The sequence below is a fragment of the Apostichopus japonicus genome, chromosome 5, assembly GCF_037975245.1.
Source record: "Apostichopus japonicus isolate 1M-3 chromosome 5, ASM3797524v1, whole genome shotgun sequence".
Taxonomy (NCBI): Eukaryota; Metazoa; Echinodermata; class Holothuroidea; order Aspidochirotida; family Stichopodidae; genus Apostichopus; species Apostichopus japonicus.
The window spans coordinates 10125075-10143162 of NC_092565.1; positions in this window are offsets into that span (position 1 = coordinate 10125075).

An 18088-nucleotide genomic window follows, 5' to 3' on the forward strand; every position below is an offset into this window, starting at 1 on the left:
TATATATATATATATATATATATATCGCATATTGCCGAATAATATTACATAAAAATATAAAAAACGAAAAAACTGACTGGGATATTTTGAACAACGGAAAAGAGCAAAGAAATATGTTGCTAGAATATAATTGGAATCAGTGAACTCCGGGTCACGAACCCTCTGGATAACGTAATATTGTGTATAGAGAATGCATAATATAGAGAATAATTTAGATATACAAAACCACAACTAAAAAATAGTCGTTTAGGTTATGTTCTGTATTACTTGTATTAACTGAAAGAGTTGCATTTGAAGCGACAAAATTAGTTAATATTGATCAGAATCTGGTGAAATCGTATATTTGGCAGGGAAATAAAGTTACGTAACACACTATCTACCGGTTCTAGTTTACATTTTGTATCAACATTGCATCAACTGACATCGGCCTCAACTGTTTTGCAAGTGACACAATATAAAACTCACTTGTTAAAAGTTAGGCAAATCTCAAACATAATATTCTAACTACAATTATAATTTTTTTTATGCATCTCATTTTTTCGTTCATTCCTTTGCTTTGTGAACAAAACTTGAACACAAATATGTCAGTACAAAATTTTACATCATCTTAATAACAATAAACTGTGAGTGAACATAATGTAAACGACTCTTACGTACCCTCACGCACAATCGAAAACAAAATTATATTTTCAATCATTTCAAATTTGTTCTGTTTTTTTCTCAAATAGACACTTCAACCTCAGTTACAAATCTGTATTTTCGTAAACAATTTATGTCATCAGGAGGAACCTCTTTTTATGTTTACAAATCAATATAAAATGTTAAGCATAGAAAATGAAAAAGTTTATTAAAGATTCTCCCTCTTGTGTTACTCCAAAATTCACAGTGAATAAATCCATCTCACGGGGTCTCTCTCAAACCCTTACCTCAAGTGTCATCCCAGAATTTGTTAACTACAAGTTCTAACTACAATGACTAAAAGGGAAAAAAAGCATCACAAGAACGGAAATTGCTATTTCGTTAGTTCATCAAAATTTGCAACAGGAACAATGAAATGCATCAACTTGAAATGTTTTGCAAATGAAAACCGTACACAAAACTCAATACTTCTTTTTCTCCGTTACCGTATTTGGTTCATGTCTGAGGAAATGACGTCATCATGAATTTTGTGTTTAATAGGAGAATTCCAGACCAGAGTATGTAACGAGCAATTTCTTCTTGCTTGTGTAATAAATTTTGATATAGATTGATGTATAGCAATGAACATCAGCAATGAACATCCCGATATGTTGCTTCCTTATAGCTGTTGGTTCAAATTTTGGTCAAATAAATTTCTGTAAGTATTAATGTTAATTTACCGATTAAAATAGCTATAGATATACCATGTCAGTTTTATTTTTCATGCGAAAACTTTTGAAATAGTTTCCGCAATTTAATAGTTTCCTGTTGCGATTTTGATGGACTCAGCATTGAGACAGATTACGTTTTTTGCAAGTACCGTTTAATTTCTTTCCCTTCAATCTTCGAGTATGCTGTCACATGATTGTAGCACATATCAACCTAGATTGAAACTTTAAGCTCGTGATGGGTCGATTTATATAAATCAGATGCTAAACGGATATAACCATAGGGTGACGCCTACGGAGTCTTGTAACAGAAAAGTAAAACAAAAGAAAGAAGAAGACAAAACATCATTAATCAGTTGTTATTTTTTTCCTGGGTCTAGTACTTTTACACTTGTAATCAGCAAATGAAATTGATTGATGACTTGAGGTACAAGAAACGACCTACATTTGGCAAGGGATTCATTTAAAGTAAATAAGAAGGGGGTGGGGGGGAGGGGAAAGAGAAATCCTTTTATTTACTGAGTATCGAGTGACATTAAGATTCTCTTGTCCGTAAGACAGATTGGTATAACATTCAATTAAATTGATATATATATATATATATATATATATACATACATATATGTATAAATGATTACACAGATGTGGCCGAAGGCGTCCTTTTCCATGAGTTCAAATAACTTACAGCGAGGAGGCGTCAGTATATCTTTGAAAGTACAACAAGAGTAAATGTCTTTCTTAAGCATTTTCTTTGGTAGTTGGATCTAGAAGTTGCGTAGTTGCCCAAAGGCTATCAGTATTCATTCTTCTCTTCTTCTTCAATTTCCGGTGTCTAAATTTACCCTGCGAATCAACCGGATAAGTACATTAACAATTATCAAATTGAAACATAATCAGATTTGAAGATGATTAATCGACGCCATCCTTCTGTTGTAGAGACATGTAAGTCTAAGCGAAACGGAAGCTTGATATGCTTACAGTACAGTTTAGGACAAGAGTATAAATTTGACTGTTTCGCATTACGCATAATCTTAGCTATACATGTACTTTACTGCACTACCTGGCATTTAATATGCCTTTATATACCACGGTACCTTATAGAAAGGAAAGGTTTTTTTGTTTTCAAATCAGATTCAGTTCTCTTGTCTTAAATTACATCTAAGTTCAGTTTACAAGTGTGAGGTGCATCTTAACCGACGTGGCTTCGGTTTGTTCTTACGTAAAATATGATAGTTTCGACCTCTATCGTTATCTGTTAGTAGCTTAACGGCCTTCGTTATTCTTCGGATTTACGAAACGTAAACTGACGCGTTCAGTGTTCTATTACTTACACTGACTTCTACTGTACTAAACTGACATGTTCTTTAACTTACATTGAAATTTACAGTATAAGCACATGGTTTTCAATTACTTACATTGTAATTTATCGTACTAAGCACATGGTTATCTATTACTTACATTGAAATTTACAGTACTAATATATTACAATTAATTTTTATATATACTAATACTTACTCTACCGATATAATGCTGTGCTACTAAATACCAGGCATCAGTTCCATGCATGTACTAAACATACAAGTTGGTGTACAACATTTTATACTGCTAAATGTGCAAATCTTGTATGTCGATCTGTAGTTCGCTATTCAAGCGCTCTTCGGATACGTCCTTACAAACTTCAATGATGATCAAATTCCAGACATGAAAACTAAAACAAAACTGAATCGATTTCCTCCAGTCATATCTTATAGTATTACATGACCTCGGTGAGTACGATCAGAACGAGAACGATTTCCCACTGGATTCCTAAATGACTTCGCAGAATAGGTTAACCATACCGCAATTAGAGTAGTTTTAATCCGCTGTAAAGTTTAACTATTGGCGAGAAAAGTCCCTAAATGGATCTAAATAGATTTTGGCATATGTTCATTCATCATCTTTATCATTGATGCTGCTGGAAAGAATGAAATATTTGCCATCCGAAACATGTTCGATACCCCCCCCCCCCCCATCCTGGGCCACCAAATCAAGTTTGTCATGCCCAAAAGTAGGCAGGAAGATACACAACTCTTTGACTGCTTCTTTTTACTCTATTACGTACTTCTACTGGTAAAATTCTGCTGATTAGAAGGTGATGCAATTTCTGGGGAGGAGGAATACTACCAAACCTCATATGGCCTGCATTATTTTTATTCTGTGCCAAATCTTGCTCTCACTTTATGACCTATACCTATTTGTGCGACGGAAAGAGCGCTTTCGGACATTTCGGTAACGGTATCGTGATTGGTTCAAAATTACGTCATCTAAGCTTTGGCACAGCTTTTCGTTAGATGCACGTCGTTTCAAACTGCCAGGCAAGATTTGGTACTGTCAGACAGGTCCTTCGTCGGTCCCCTAGACTGATTTTACTTGGGAAGACAGTCCTTTACGGACTATACTTCTCTAGCCTTACTAGTTTTACTGTGACAGTTCCATTACGACTTCTTCTTAGAAGATTTGAATGTCATGTAACATTTGGGTGTTATTTATTTAAACACACACACCCCGACACTCTCATAATGTTTCTCACCAATGTGTCCTTCTTTGGTCTCAGCACTCTACTGCTGGGCATGGAGAAACACCACGTGACCTGCTTGCCTTCTTATTGTATTACGAACTTCAAGTTAACGCGTGTGTTACTAGCAACCGGGCTAGCAATCTTGAGGGTGCCCGGCGAATGAGAAAATTGGAGACTTAAGCTGAATATAAATAACAACCTAATTGCTCATGTGTGTTACCAGACGAAAGATAAAGCACCAATGCCCACGGACTTTCACTGCCAAATTTCCGTTTCTTTGGTTACAGGTAATTTCACAAATACGAAGAGAAGAAACCCTCGCTGTGATCATGTTCTCAAACAAACCACGAATACAGTGTTCTTAAAGAAGAATAAACTGCCTTACTTGAAACAAATTTCGCGTAAATCTATAGTTTCAATTGAAAGAAAGAAGGGACCGTTTCTACTGCCATAGAACTTAACATGTGCATTCTACTCTACGCAGCTAACTACAGAGGCGTGGCCATGCTGCTCTTGTCTTTCTGGCACTTAAATGTTACACCCCTACCTCCACGGCCCACCCACCTATACCCCTATAACACCAGTGTGGTTCTTCGTCACTTATTTTATTATATACCGACTGGTTAGCCTAGTGGTTAGACATCCGCTTATCAGCCGGAAGGTTCGGGGTTCGACTCCGGGCCGAGTCATACCAAAGACTTTAAAAATGGGACCTACTGCTATCTTGCTTGGTGCTCAGCATATAAGTATGGAGTGGGGGAATATGTGTGTCTGATCGGTAAATACGATTTAGCGCCCTTTGTGGCAGCTCATCGTGTATAGTCCACAGTGACTTGAGAACGGTTATGGAATGATAATAGACGGTTGGTTATAGGCCCTGCGCCATGAGCGTCTTCGGGCGGATACCGGCGCAATACCAAGTGTACACTATTATTATTATTATTTTAAAAACCTATACAGTATAGCCTATATTACAACCGTGAAAAAAAGCATTAAGTGCCCGACAATCTCCTGGTCTTAAAAGTTGGCATGGGAGGTCCTTATTTGTGACTCACTTATCATGCCCATGTTCATGCTTTTCTTTCAGTTTTGTTTGTAACCATTTTACCGGTCTCAATGTGGTTATAGTTTTAGTATCTTCTATCTATTGCCAACTGTGTATTCATTACTGATCAGCATCATTGTTTTGAGGCTTTATCGTGTGTTCTTAGTTGATGTTATGTACCCTAATAACGTTTGACTGTTGTGACGTCACATGTCGTCGTGAGAAGCCGACAGCTCGAAGCACACGTCGTTACCCTATACCTGTAATGCGAGCGAAAATTACAAATGCAATAAATGTAATACTACACGTACGGTGATTAATGGACTCATATGTCTCCAAAATGAACACGAACAATAGATCAATCAAACAACATTTCCCACTTTTATTGCCAAGAAAACTCGAGTTTACTCTCATCTTTCTTTCATGAAATCCCGTTATCTTACCTTTTCTTTGGCCCTAGAGCATAGGCAGCTCAAACGGAACAAGCGCAGTCGTAAAAATATTACATAAGTGATCTTGACAAGTATCTTATGACATCATTTAAAGATTTAAATTTCATCGCATGGCCTCTTTTGAAAATAAGATCTTGTTAATATCAAGGGTATACTCTCGTCAAATAGTCGCAGTTTTACTCCGCCGTTGAGAAGTTTTCTCTGCCCTACCAGACTTAACGGAGTCTTTCCAAATATCGTTCAATAAATTCCATCTCAAAATTCCCAGCAGTATATGTATATTTTTGAATGGATTATCTTATTATGAGAAGCCTTTAATTGCAATATTAATCAATTAATATTAAAACTCCATAAATGGATATGTTTTTCGGCAGTAAAGATGCACAGATGAATCATATATATAACCTCCTCTTGGGATTCACTGTTATGAAATAAAGTTAGTAAACACGAGAGAACCTTTGCTGGGATTCCCATAACAGGAGGTTTTCTGAGAGTCCCTTACATGCATTTTCATTGTGAAAAAAAGCTCCCCCCCGAAAAAAGACAGGATTTTTTTAAATAATAATAACAAGCAATTGAAGTTTGTTGTTTGCGTATTATTGTTACACTAAGGGGTATAATCAACCTTATCAAAGAAGCGTGTATTCTAATAATTCGGACGCATATTGCAAAGAAAGTGGAATAACAAAGAAAACATATAAGACAAATATTTCGCTGTCTTCTTTACTCATTGTTGGGCTACTCGTACCAAGGAATTGACACCTATAATGCTTCTTGAAAGACAAAGCATCCTTAATCCGGTCATAATTACAAAGTTAGGCTATTTTGAAAGCTGTCGGCGCTCAACCGAAGGATCGATAATTATGTCCGTGGCAAGTTGCACGCTTTAGTCTTGTCCTGTTTAACGCACGATAGACAATGTAAAGTAAACTGACATAGTCCGACTGCATCGGGGGTTGTAAGGACAACTCACTGGTCTGACCATGCATGGGTGATGGGTATACGATATTCAGTAGGAGCTAGACCAGGTACTCGGTCCTTAGGGAGCTACTATTCATGAATAAAATCTCTCTATAGTGTGACAAAGCCACACGCTCAGTATACTAACGCACAACTTTATATGACACCTATGAAAGGTCGCACGTTAATTTTGAATGCAAGGTAAATTACGCGTTGGACCACACATACAAGAGTGGTGAACTCTATTGCTTTAGACATTTTAACTCAGGGATAACCATGGCTGATCGAGATTAGTGTGGTTGTGTTTGCCTCTTTTCTATAATTATTGACATAAACAAAATAGGCCTAAGTCCTGAGCTTATGAACCAACCCTAATTGAACTATGGTAATAACATATAGGCCTACGTTTCATTGTCATATCAAATTTAGTAACATGTTGCCTCGTTGACCAACATATAGATAACGACGTGTTAGGTAATTTCATTTTTTGGACACGCTATTAAGTATTTACGACGGAAAAGGTAAATATTTGACTAGATTGTGCAAGCTGACAAAAGTGTATGTATTATATACGCCTCATGTCGCTATCTTTCGAATCTTCGGCCTATGCTAGTAAAACAATTTTACATAACACTGTGGAAATAAAAAAACGTGGTGCTGACGACCGAGTTGAGTTTAAATCACATGCATGCTATCCGCTCGAAATTCCCTATTGGAACTGGGGTTGAAGATAGCAGCGCCGTTACGTTTCGATCGTCTAATGGTACAACTACAGTATAGTGGAGGGGAATGCTTATACAGGCTCAACCGGACACGAATCTCACCCTATGAATTAGCCTCTTCCCTTAACCATTCCTTACCTCCATAACCCTTCTTTTCTCCTTACATATCTCAGCACAGATTGGATGAGGACGATTTCTGTGAGAAAATCGATTGAAATATGTTTAGCAGGAACTGAAGTAACTAGAGAAAAGCCAAATAACAAACTATTATCAAAACTAAAAACATTACATTATCGAATTTCAAACTGTGATTTAATCCTAGAATTTCAAACTGTGATTTAATCCTATAGTCCGTACATGACTATTTATAATTTCACTGACCTGCTCAAGGTACTCTCATAGGGATTGACCTCAATATGTGTAGGCCTACAACTTAATTTTGTTAATCAATTATTCTGCATACGGCATGGTCGAGTGTCCGTCCGTCCGTCCGTCCCTTAGAGGTGTTACAATTAAACTCTCCGTGGAATAATAAACTTTTAATGTTATTACGCACTTTAATTAAATTAGACTATAATTATTTATTTTGTCGCGAAATTCTGATTTTCCGATATAAATCGTCATAAATGCACGGGAACCATTTTATTCTTCTTCTTATTTTTTTTAAATAAATATTTTGGAAATTCGATGACCTTAATGATACATATATAGGTGCTATACCAATGAAAGTAACACTACCTATACATCTGCCAAACTATTGGTCACAGCATCGAGGCCTGCAATTAGCCTGAACGAGTAGGTTTGAAGCTGGAGTAATCGTATATATAGTAACCACCGAAACTAAAATCAATACCTGCCTACGGACCGAGATCAACACCATCACGCATTATATATCTATATATATATACATATAGAGATAGGAATAGTGTATGACTGATAAAAAAAACTCGGTCACAGCTCAGCTAAAGTTTACCTAAGTTTCTAAGTGTAAACATGGCTTTGGTGCTTCCGTGGGACGATATAACATTTAATGAAATTATGAAAACCTATGACACAAGATTAAATTGACCGATTTCTGTTCTTTACATAGAAGGAACTAGCATTATTTACCTTGTCGGGGTGAGTATATATATATATATATATATATATATACACATAGATTTACATATACTGTCGAATTGAATGATATGTGTGTCACGTGATTACATGAAACTGAAGTTTTAATCACCGTCTTTCTATTTTTTAATCAAATTTGTGGCAACGAGAAATGTTGGAAAAATTGGTTTTGAAGGAAATATTTATTTGTCTAAGGATAAAACGAGAGCACAACGCCAATCCGCTTGAAATTAGCTGCAGAGGATCAAATTCATGTGACTTTTTTTTTCTCGAATTATTGTTAAGAATTAAGCTGCGTGATCAATTTGGTAATGTTAGATCGTGTTTGTTGCACACAATATGTTCATTTATAAAATAAAAAAAATTGCATAGCCAACAACGACTCTTTCGTAAGACTGGTGCAGACTGCACTGGTGCCATCGTTATGATTGCATGAATATTTGTCATGAACAAAAGTCAGCTGTAAAATCACTCTTTCAACAGTTTATCTTGGAGGGATTCACTCTCAATCTCGGTCCTGTCATCTGTCCCTACTTGGGGGGGGGGGGAGGCGGGAGAGGTTCCCTCAGACCCCCATGAAAGCAACAGACTACATCTCTTGCTTTATTAATTTCCTCCCTGCTATTAAAATGATGGGAATTCTTTTCTAATAAATAATCATTTTTTTGGCTGAATGTGCATGTACATGCGACCCATACATGGTGTCACAGAATTAACGTATCACTTCCTTCAGTCACACTACTACTATTGTTTCTGTATGTAGTCACATAAAGTCATCATTTTTTCAACAGTTTATCGTGAAGCGAAGACGCATACGATAAGGTATATGGTTATTATTCAACTCAACCAATTTTTAATCAAAATTCAATCTATTAACAAGCACCATTCATTTCATCTGTTCGTAACTTTTTTGTCACATTTCAAGATCTGCCTCTCTGAGTTAATAAATGAATTCATGTTGATATTCCCGTTTGTAATTACAACGAAGAACCCACGGATCGAACGAAGCAGTTTGAGGAGGAGGAGGAGGAGGATGGAGGGAGGAAGAAGATGCAGGAGAAGAAGAAGAAGAAGAAGAGAGAGCAAAATATATAAATTCGTTCTGGAGTTGTTTAAAATAGGTCAAGAAGCGGGAACAATTTTATCAAGTGGTTATACAATTAGGGAGGGACGTCTCTACTCTGATAAATATGAATTTCTCTTATAATATGCCGTTTTTTACCGCTCGATAAAATGAAAAGTAATGTAATTCGTCACAGAGTAACACTTTTTTTGTTCAGATTTAATTTTTGTTCACCTTAAATTTTGCAATTAAATGTCACCAAAAGCAGTTAAAATGTCCCGGCGATTATTTCTAAAATAGGTCGAAGTGTGCGACAGTGGAACATCGTCATGTTTATTTCAGAGTGTTTTTATAACTCTATAATGGAATAATTCATTCTGCATGTCATTCTGACATAAATATGAAGGCAGGTTTATGTTAGTCAAGACAGATAATATATTTGTTTATTTGTTTGCCACGAAAGTACAAAGTGGAGGGAAGTCTTCCATAAAGCTTAAAAGCTTAACAATGTGGAAGACTCCCTGAAGAAAATAAAATAAAATAAAAAACAAAATATATATTTATGTGTATGAATACATACATAGATATAAGTACAAATTAAATGTGCAATATATATATAGTAATTACATACAATAATAGAAGGTTCATGTTGGGTACATTAGGAGCTTACAATAAGGAAAAGAGATAAAGCCTAAACAGTATAGTGGATCCATTGTTTCTCGGAAGATGGGGCTCTGGAGGCAAATGTATAGATACCAAAATAATAAAAGGAATAGCAGTGCATTATAAGAAAGCATCGATAAAGAGCAAACCTGATGAGAGGGGGGGGGGGGGTCACATCTCCAGGGCTCGGAGTCAACTAGGGGTCCTGGGGATAATGGGATAGAGAATAATGTATTTTCAATTTTCAGTAGGACTTCAAATAGGGGGACCCGTGGCATAACTGTCCCCGAAGCCCTTATTTTGCGTCATTGCAGTTCCTTATAATAAAACAGACACACCGCGTCATATCGTCTACATGGTCTTTTGGGTTTTTTCCTGATACCGTTTCGGAGCAGTACAGGAAAAATCTGAGTAACATGTCTATTACACTTATAATGAAAAACAAAAGCCGCGATGTAAAGAAGAAAAGCAAAGAAAAAAAGGAATCTAAAAAAAAGACTTCAGAAAAACGAAAGTTTTCTAAAAACGTGAGATATATCAAAGAAGAATTGTTCGACTGTCGTGTAAGTCATAAATTATCTAATTCTTCAGGAAATAGACAAATAGCCGTTTTAGATGGTGTGTCAAAAGGAAAACACTACATTCATAAAACTAATGACTGTACTGAAGAATTTTACCGGACGAGACGAAACGAGCCAAAAAAATCTGATTAGCTCTTTGACAATTTGTATTTCGCTGTTGAAAGCAAAAAGAAGAAGAAAAAGAATACGTATCTTAGAGATAAAAATAAATAGAAAATTGAGCAGACAAGAAAATGCTTGGGCAGGCGGATCTTTACGCCTTAGGTGATGAGCTTATTGCAAAAATCCATTACTACAGAAAGTAAAAAACCAAGAAGAAAAGAGAAAAAGAAGAACAAATAGCGTGTTAAAGAAGTATGGTGTGGGATACGGTAACTTCACGAGTTCCGTAACTTCAGGTACTGTGTGATATATATTTATATATATATATATATATATATATATATATATATATATATATATATATATATATATATATATATAGTTGTCTGACGATCGCTAAAACGCGTGAAACTCCGAGTTACAACTACTAGTGTTCCACTAGTCTCAACTAGTATCAACACATATATATATATATATATATATATATATATATATATATATATATATATATATATATATATATATATGTATATATATATGTATATATATATATATACATATATATATGCATATATATATCAGTAAGTCTTGGTGATAGGTCATGTGAATGTAGATTTGTCACCTTTTCTGTGAACTCTTCACGAAGTCGTTTACATCATTTATTCCAGGCCTTATATCCGCGGCATTTACAACGCACGTGAGATACTATACAAGGAACATAGAAAATCTGTCTGTCTACAATCAATGGTTTGTGCATTCTCAAGAGACTTCGGAAGTAAGTAAATGACAAAAAGGCAACTGCGGGCATGCATATCACTTCCATGATCTTCGTCATGAGAAGATGAATGCTGAAGGTGTAAATCGTAATGTACGTTGGCTAATACAAGAATGGCGGAGAAAATGACATCATGCACATCAGAAATAATTCCATTCACACAATTCTGTAGGGGAATAAAGCACATCTGTTTAAGATTAATATAAACACCGTAATATACTATATTATTATTTATTTTATAAGAAAGTAGAAACAAATTAAATTCTTTGCTATGGTATAAGTAGGGTATCACATATTATTGCCCTTTTATGTTGGGCTTATTATTATCGTGTATACGTTATTCTTGCTCAGTGAACAGTAAGAATTATATGCGCATGCATGCAACAAGCCTTATTTAAAAAAGTTCGGATGATGCCTGGATTAGCATGGGGCTTATAGGGACGACTTGACAGGTACTGGTATGTTATTCAATTAAGGTAGGTTGCTTCTCTATTGAGATTCATGAGGTCTTTGATGGGTATCTTTAGTCATGGTTCATCTGCCGTTGAATACGTGCGTCGATTATTGGTCATTTCATGTAAATGTTATTACGACGAGTATGGAAAGATATGATTAGTGAGCAACAATTGTAATTTATTTATAATTGTAAACATTTCGAAGCGTTTGTTTATTATATGATATCAAACTTTGACTGGCCACAGTATAATGACTGGGATATTAGATTGAAGTATAATGAAAGTTAACAATTAGTTGGCATTTATCTTGCCGTTTTCAAGGGTGGCATAGTCGGGGGATACAAGGGCACGTCCCAACAAGTTTTGTGTAAAGACTCAAAAGCGCGCCCTTTGAAAATTAGAAGTGTCCTGTTTGTTAATGGAAGGACACCCTTTGTACATTTTGTTGAAAAATTGAGATAAATATAAATAGAACCGTTTTCTTGAAAAAGTGGAATACTCTATGTACACAAATGCACCATTGATCCAACCAAATGATCCATTTTGTCGGGAGGATTTGACGTAATTTCGTTATTTCCCCTCAAATTAAAGTCACGTGTCTTACTGAACCCCTGTCCGCCAGATTCTACGTTCTCTGCGTGTTTTTGTTTTGAATTATTTATAAAATGTACCACAAGAGAAATACGTATTATCAAATCAAAACAAACTAAACAGGTTAATAAAAAATATGTAAATATTCATTTTTTCGGAAAACGATATCGCATATTGGACTAAATAAGAAATTAACCAAGCAAAGTACTTAAAATTTCGTGAAATTTAAATCTAAATATTGTTATAGCTCTTCCTTCATATAAAAAAAGCAAAAGAATGCTCAAAATGTGGACAATCTGAAATAAATGATGTCCGGTTATAATTTACTTAATATTAATAGAAATATTTATTTAATCATGTTTTCATGCTTGTAAGATGTGGCAAAGGGTCAGCTTATGTAATTTATAGAAAGAAATGAAAGGTTTCAGAAAGATTGCTTCAACTTTCTGCTGTACTATTAGAAAGAGTCTTTGCCCTCTTAGAATCTTAAACACAAATCTAACAGTGCGATCTTTAACGAATCTTCTCTTTTATGTAATAATAAACCGTTGCCCCGAGAGAACCTTCCTCTTTTTGAGACTTAATCAGAAACAATATCTGAAAATGGAATCGATCCTTGTATTATATCCAAAAGCAAGGCAGATATATGTTGCAAGTATCTTGACGAAAGATCTACTTTACGATTTGAGAAGATGTGAAAACAAGACAGAAAAAGACAACTCTGAAGACAAAGGTGATCTGATTTCTTTAACTTAAAGCAAGTAATTTAGGATCAATTTGTCTTTCTTTCTAAACCCCCCCCCCCTCCTATGTTTATTGTGTTTGGTAGCCTGAAGAGAATTCGATCTCTTTGCAACAAGTGCTTTTAATTCATGTGTCAAGTTTCGTGTCAACCACCTTGCATATATAGGGCTATATGTCAACCACCATGCATAGGGCTATTATATATAGAGGAAAAAAAGTGATTGCAGCAGTATGCTAGAAGAATAAACGCGTTTGTGTATATACCTTAGAGATCGCGCCAAAATGCTGGAAGAATAAACTCTATCGTCTGCTGTGCTGTAAATGTCTATGCTTATGCGTTATAGATACCGCATGATCCCGAGTCTATAAAACAAACATTAAATGCCCGTTACCATTACTTGTGTTTCTTCGGTTATTTTTAAACTACGGTAATAACAGCTATCAGACATTTTATCGCATATTGCCTTCACGGCGAGAACACTTCAGCATTTCCTACCCACGTTCTAAACGAATGTGTAATGATTCCAACTTCCGGTCTTCGTTTGCTGGCAAACATGGCCGCCAGAAGACTCGTATAAATGAGAACAGGTAATCTACGCAGGAAGTCTCCACTCATGAGAGTTTGCTTCGAGGCTCCTTAATATGAATTAAGACATAAAATATAAAGAAGAGATGTTAGGCGGAGGAAGGAGGGGACAAGGGGAAGCGGGGGGGGGGGTGGAGAGAAAAGGGTTAGAGGGAGGGGAAATAATCTTAACTTGATAAAGGGGGAACATAGAGATTAGCTAGTGAAAGGGGAGGAGGGGGCAAATGAAAAGTTGCTCGCCATGTGGTTGTGACTAGATAGAAATTATCGGAATGATCGGAAAATCCGTTCTCTAAAAAGTTTACAGTTTTCACAGCCAAAACATGCAGTATTTCAATCTCTGATTATCGTTTCAGTAAAGAATTGAATGGAGAAGAAGAATTGTAAATCACTTCCATTCGAAAGAATTTGGGGTAACATGATGGTGACGCTACTTTAACTACTACTTCTATTACAAGTACCACTACAAGTACCACATCAAGTACTACTACCACGAGAAGTAACGCTACCACTATCTCTTCCACTACAAGTAACACTACCACCACTATCATTATCACTACGACTACCACTTTCACTGCCACTACAAGTACCACTGACACAACCATTACATGTATCACTGCCACTACACTACAAGAACAACTTCAACTACTACCACCACCACCTCCACTACGACTACCATACAAATGCCACTACCAATACAAGTACTACTACCATTACATGCAAGACTGCCACTACAAGTTCCACAACCGCTACCACTACCATCCCTACTAAAACTACCACTACTAACACAACTACCACTACTGTCACTACCACCACCACAACTACTACTACCACTACTAATATTACTACTACTACTAATACTACCTCTACTACCACCACCACTACTACTACTACTACTACTACTCCCACTACTACTACTACTACTACTACTACTACTACTACTATTACTACTACTACTACCACCACTACTACTACTACTACTACTACTACTACTAATTTACCACTACTACTACCACTACCACTACTACTACTGCCACTACGACTACGACTACCACTGCTACCACTACCACTACTACTACTGCCACTACGACTACGACTACCACTGCTACCACTACCACTACTACTACGACTACTAGTACTACTACTGCTTCCACTTCTACTAGTACTATTACTTCTGCCACTACTCATGGATTTTCAAACGTCGACAGTCGGTTTGGCAGAAAATTATTTAGTATTTTCAAAGATAAGACTAAAAGGGGAAGATGATAATAAAGTGACCCTTTCTGTTAGCCTCATAAATGTCCTAGGGTATGATTGCTTTCTTTAGATGCTTTACCCTTGAGAATAAAATACTTGAGATGGATTCCTAAATTTTTGCCTGAGATTACGTTTGGCCAATCAAAGGTGTATTTACAGGGAGGGAATATTAAAACAATCATTAACAATCGATGAAACCAAAACTATAAAAGCATTTATGACTGATTTTGTTTTGTTTCTTAGGATAATAATTGGTAATACTTTTCACTTGGACTTTTTTTGTGTGTGTTAATTTCATTAGAAACCTCCTTTGTTATTTCAGTTATACAAATCAGCGTCCATAGCCTAGTGGTTATGGTGTCCGCATATAAAGCGGGAGGCCCCGGTTCGAATCCCGGTGGAGTCTGGAAGTTTTTCACTGTTCTTGATTTTCCAACTCATTAAGATTTCAATATATATATATTTATATATGTATATATATATATCCCGATAAAAGGCACTTTCACGGTACCTCTGATAAAGTAAATTGGTAACATTATAACGACAAAAAGAAGAGTCAAATTACACCTTCAGAGAGCGGAATGTTATTAAAACTCTGACCATAGTCATCGCGAAAACGTGAAAATATGATTCCCCCCCCCCCCCTTATCTGTAAGATGGCATTTATTGACTTTAAAATATGAACTTTTCAACTCTTTACGATGTAAGTGGCGATCAATTTTAGCTGAACTTCACTCTTCCTTAAAATTCAAATTTAGACCTTGAAGGACGTCTTCGTTATTACTGGTTAAATAAAGAAATCACCTTGCTAATTACCCCCCCCCCCCCTCAATGAATAATTCAACAATTTTTTATTAAATAGTTAAGGCACTTTGGGTTACGTGTAATAATGCAATACATTGTGGTAATCTTTTTAATTTTGTGTTCGATTTAGCTAAAAATGTATTTTCATAAGTCGATAATTTATGTGCATATACTCGATTACAAATGTCATCATCAGTTCACTTTTACTACAGGAGATGTACTTAAAACCTAAAAAATAGTTAGAATTATTATTAAAGCTAATCTAGCTTTTAGAGCAGCTTTTAACGCTTGGTCGACAAATTAGCAATTCGTATTATGCAAAATTAAACACTGATAAAGTTAAAAAGAACATTATCTTATAAAGTTAATCACCAAATTAAAGTAAATGTATAAGTTCTTAATGATGCTGGTCTATTCTCGATATTTCGTCGCCATGCAAATATGAGACTTTCTTCGAAATATCGACCTCAGAATTTGAAAATGAAACTAATGGAGTTGAATGTTATCCACGGAAGTTCTGTTGTTTATGTGAAGTTAAAAGAACATGTTTTTGGTGGGTTATTATAAATTATAATACAATGGACTAATATTAAAGATAAGGCTTTTACTGCAGGGAGCCTGACGTCATCATTAATTTGAGCCTTTATTCCAACTGTCTAGAGAATTCACATGTTTAAGGTGAATTTTTTTTTGAAAACCGAAATAGCTACAGACACATATACTACCCTAATTTATTAATTGTCGTAAATCATATTTGTGGCGTGTACTTTGCACAAGTTGAAAATAATCTACTACAAACTGTTGAAACAAAATTTAAGTGTGAGAGTCACGAAAGGGTTTAACCTCGGAGCAGTTTTACTTAGAAAGTTTCGGTTGACGAAAGGCATGCAGTGACAATTGCAAGTTTTTTATTCAACTCGTTACAGGAAAAGATGTTTCTGTCACACGCTATACTTACTAATGCATCAATACCGTTGATCTATTTGACGTCTCACGGTCTTATGCAGTCAATCTTTCCAATTGCTGCACAATATAGAATATAATTAGAATTTTAATAAACATTAAAAGATAAAATGTTATTTGAGTTTTTCCAAGTATAAGTTTGCCTTAACTAATGTATTTTCTTAGGTATTCAAGGACAGTTTTACAGAAATGAACCAAACCATATATATATATATGCCGGGGACTGGCGTCCCTTGCCTTGCACAGCCCGAAAAATGACGTCGAGAAATGACTTACTCCGCCCTTAGGTAAAAAAGAAACTTTTTCAATGGCATTACAGCTTAATAGGTTTCTCTGTATAAAGCATTAGTTGGACATTAATTAATTCATTGTTGTTATTTATACAGTACTCTTAAAACTGATAAGTTGTTTTAAAAGTTGTTTGAAAGAAGTTTCGGTAACTCTTGCATCCCTTCAAAGATACCCCCTAATCCTAATTTCATATTTTTTTCTCGTTGTTGTCACCGGGAGGAAAAGATGACTTCTCAGTGTAGGAGCTTCGATATAGCAAAAAAAAAAAACTCTCAAAACATTAAAAAATCTACAGGCTGAATGTAGCAGCAAATAGGGTAAAACATTATCGTCCAATTCTAACAATCTCTTCGTCTCTATTATTATCAATCTCTTTATATTTATTTAAAGCGTGATCTACCCACATATTTGGTACCCAAATTCCAATTACGAGGGTACATCGGAAGGAACCAGGCGTGCTGGTAAAAAACTGCGAGTTTGAAGAAGAAAGACAAATAAGAAAAAGAAGAACAACAGCTCAACATCTCATCTGTCTAACGATGTTTATTTAATTTATACAACTTGTCGACCAACTCACAATCCCGTCACGCATTTTACATACTTTATTATTTTATTTCTTATGGACCAACACGAGAATAGTTGCACTAATAACTTAACGTTACAGATATGTTGTGGGTCACAGGCGTTACCCATTTTATAGGCTAAGAACTCCCCCGCCCGGAAACCAGATACCTAGCTTGGGATCTCGTAAAAAAATGGCATAACTTACTGTAGTTAATTATATCTTAGTGTAACACACTATTAAGTTAAGTGGCTTTTTAACATTATTAATTATAGACATTACGATTTCTCATAATACTCTTGGTTACGCCACTAAATCCGTCATAGTTCTGTATCGTATATCAGAGAGCTGAAAGAAAAGCTATGTGCATGCAGTTAATCAAAGAAAACCTATCGAAAATCACTTTTCCTCGTGTGAATTGCATATTGAACCATTAATCAAATGAATTCCGCC